Genomic DNA, 3,858 nt, shown 5'->3' on the forward strand with positions numbered 1-3,858 from the left:
CCCATTTCTTCCAGTCCAGCTCTCAGGCAAGGGTTCTCTTAGTCACCCATTTATTTGTTATAAAAAATAGATTTGTTGCTTAGTCGTTTAGTCGTGTTCGACTCTTCGTGACCCCATGGACCAGAGCACACCAGGCACTTCTGCCTTCCACTGCCTCCCGCAATTTGGTCAGACTCATGCTGGTAGCTTTGAGAACACTATCCAACCATCTCGTCCTCTGTCATCCCCTTCTCCTTGTGCCCTCCATCTTTCCCAACATCAGGGTCTTTTCCAAATTAGATACCAAGCCTTAAATGGCTCAGGACTGCAATACCTCAGGGAGCAGTGCTTAGGGTTGCCCTATTTCAAAAAATAAAAACCAGGACACCCCGAAAGTTGCTGAACATTTTTTAGGAAGACCTCAAAATTGTTGAGATTTTTCTTTTTTTTAACGCCGCCTTTAGGAAATTCCCCTCAGTCATCAATTTCACCTTTGAAATCGTGGACATATGGCAGTCCTGATTAAATCCTGTGGAGGCTCCTAGCCAGACAAAATCTTGGGGGGCGGGACAGGGAACGGGGACGATTTGTGCATGAGCTCTAGTGGGATAATAATGAAACTAAGAAAGCTTGATTGTAATTTTCTTTCAAGATCAAATCAATATTATTTTGATCATTGTCTCAGGGCCCTTCAAAGGCATGGGGCCCATAGGCTGGTGCTCTGCCTATGTGGTGATGTGGCACTGTCAAGGACTACCTCACAGCACATGAACTGACCCTCATAATCTGAGGCCCTTCTTCGTGTGCCTCCCCCACGAGAGCTCTGGAGGGCAGCAACACGAGAATGGGCCTTTCCTCTGGTGGTTCCCTGCTTGTGGAATGCTCTCCCCAAGGAGGCTTGCCTGGCACCTTCATTGCATTTCTTTAGGTAACAGTCAAAAATGTTTCTCTTCAACCAGGCCTCTGGCTGACTAACATTCTATGGACTTGTAAACTATTATGTGTGGAATTATCGTTTTTGTTTGTTGTTATGGTGTGTATTTTTGTTTTTGTATATTGTAAACCACCCCGTGATCTTTGGATGAAGGATAGTATAGATTTAATAAATAATAATAATAATAATTAGATGACTATTTCTGCTTTATGAATGGGGTAGATATGCGAATAAATAAACAGAGCTTCCTATAACATTCATTCTGGCACTCGGGAAGTTTGCAACCTTAATCTTGCAACTATTTGTAACAGACAGTTTTATTGATCAATTTAACACCCACCTCTGAGTGATAGAGTTTTCCATTTTCTTGAAATGATGAGCTAGTCTTATTTCTTTACTTTCCAAGTGTGCAGTTCCATTTATTCCCTCCCCCCTCACTTGGCAGACTTTTGTATTATAGTGATGTTTCTGGTCATTCAGCCTTCAAATATATCAGTAAAAGCTTAGGGGAAGGTTTTATAAGCAGAGGTTTAACTCAGGCATATTCCCAAATAAAGCATATGAATTCAATTGGATTTGAAAACATCTGAAGGAAATGAGCCTATTTGGTTTCAAGCAGTTGAGAAGCTTGAAGAGGTAAAACTCAAACTGACATATGCAATTATTCCAAAGGTTGCCTCACACTGACAACAGCCAATTTTCACCTCATGATGCCTGAAATGCGATTTAAGAATGATTGGTAAAGAAGTATCCTGATAATGTCTAGACTCTAGAGCAACTTGATTCAAGTCAATATGGCATGCATTTGGGTCCACAAACTGCAAGATTTGTTGTTGCTCCTTATCTATTTGTTTTGAAGGGAAAGGCTGTTTTGAGAGATAGTGTGTAAGGTAATAGTTAGGAAAAGGTGCTGGCATCAGAAATCCCTGATACAAAATACAAGGTTCTTTCTAAACCTATCATTCTCCACTGTTTATTATAACTGTGCCATTGGCATGCACAATAACAACTCTATCACACCGAATCAGCATCTGCAAGTGGTTCTTATAAAAATTATGATGCCATTATGTGCAAAGAAAGAAAACAAACCAGAAGTTTGGCCATTATGGCCACTCCTCAAGAGATGGAAAGATTAAGGCCAAAATCCACCCCACTAGGTTTAGCTAACCTAAGAGAAACAGACTCCTTTCCAGGCCCACAGGAAATTCAACAACAGCCTCTTATGCACCTGCTTCTGATGACCCAGTAAGTCATTTGAATAGGCTTGCAAGTACAAAAGTGTGGCAAGGATTTTGCACCCTGGAATGGACTGGATACTTTCTTCTTACTGGCTTGGAATTTGAAGAGTACTTCTGGAAGTAAGATAGACGGTTTTTGTTCCAACTTAAGGTAATAATTATATGACTATACTGCAGTTTTGTAACTGTAAACTGTGTGTGTCGCAAGGCCTGATAATCAGTGTGTTCATTTGTGTGTGTGAAAACTCACCTGTTTTCCAGCATGTCTACTTCAAGAAAATAATTGCTCTCACCCAGAGACATGTAATGTGAACAGATTAGTCCTTGCATAAAAGCATCTGTAGTTATCAATACCATTTTGGCAAGATGCTATTGGAACATTGTAGATTCTTTTGCAGACCCAGAGAATTAGGCGGCAATCATAAGCACACTTATTTGGGGGTGTTACTGAATGCAACAGGACTTACTTCTGCGCAAGCCCCTATATGCATGTGCTGCTAATATGGCATATGGAGAACAGAGACTGGAATCATTTGATTACATGTACCCACCTATCCAAGATAGGGCCATGCAAAGTAGCCTTCTGCAAGTGTAGAGGATTTAGAATCACAGCTACCTTTTGCATAGGGATGCTCATTGGGTCAGAAAGAGCAGAGTGGCTGTGGGGTTGTTGTTTTTTTTAAAGTAGATATATCTAGAACCACCACTCCTTACAACCAGTTGCTTTCAAGAGCTGGATGGGAGCCATTGGTCACAATTCAGGAGAAAAAAATAGACATGTTTGATTTTTTCATCCCATTGAAATCTATGGGCTTTACATAGGAACCAATTCCTAGGAGCCAAGTTCCTTTGGTCCCCCAAGTAAAATATTTGAGGGGGCCAGGCCCCACCAAAATTTGACAAGCATTGTCATTCAAATAGTATTCGTGTGCAGGATCTTATGATCAGTTATGGGGGAGGGGACTGGCTTACCTGGGCCCCACAATATTTTATTCAAGTTGGCACCCTGGTGCAATCATATACATGTCTACTCATGAATAACCACTGTGTTCAATGAGACTTACTCTCCAGTAAGGGACACGCGTGGCACTGTTGTCTAAACCACTGAGCCTCTTGGGCCTACCTATTGGAAGGTTGACAGTTTGAATCCATACGACGGTGGTGAGCTCCCGTTGCTCTGTCCCAGCTTCTGTCAACCTAGAATTTCAGAAGCACACCATTGCAGGTAGATAAATAGGTACCATTGTGGCAGGAAGCTAAACGGCATTTCCATGCGCTCTGGCACTCATCATGGTGTCCCATTGCACCAGAAGCAACTTAGTCATGCTGCCTGCATAACCTGGAAAGCTGTCTGCAGACAAACGCCATCTCCCTCAGCCTGAAAAGCGAGATGAGCATTGCACCCCTAGTCACCTTTGACCATCCAGGGGTCCTTTACCTTTACCTTTTACCTTATTCTCAGGTAGAAGTGCATAGGATTACAGCCTTAATTGGATACCATGTACACAAGCAGCAGGTATATTGGCATATATATGCCACGCGTAGCCTGTGGCATCACAGTCATTATTGGCACCCACTGAGTAATGACACAGCTGCTACAGAAGGAGAAGGAAATGAGAACTGACTGTTATACACATATGCTACCTTTCATTTGTGCCATTAATGAAGAAAAAGATAGCCAGACCGCCAATATCCCTGGAGCTGGAA

This window comes from Podarcis cretensis, assembly GCF_951804945.1.
Source record: "Podarcis cretensis genome assembly, chromosome: 3".
Taxonomy (NCBI): domain Eukaryota; kingdom Metazoa; phylum Chordata; class Lepidosauria; order Squamata; family Lacertidae; genus Podarcis; species Podarcis cretensis.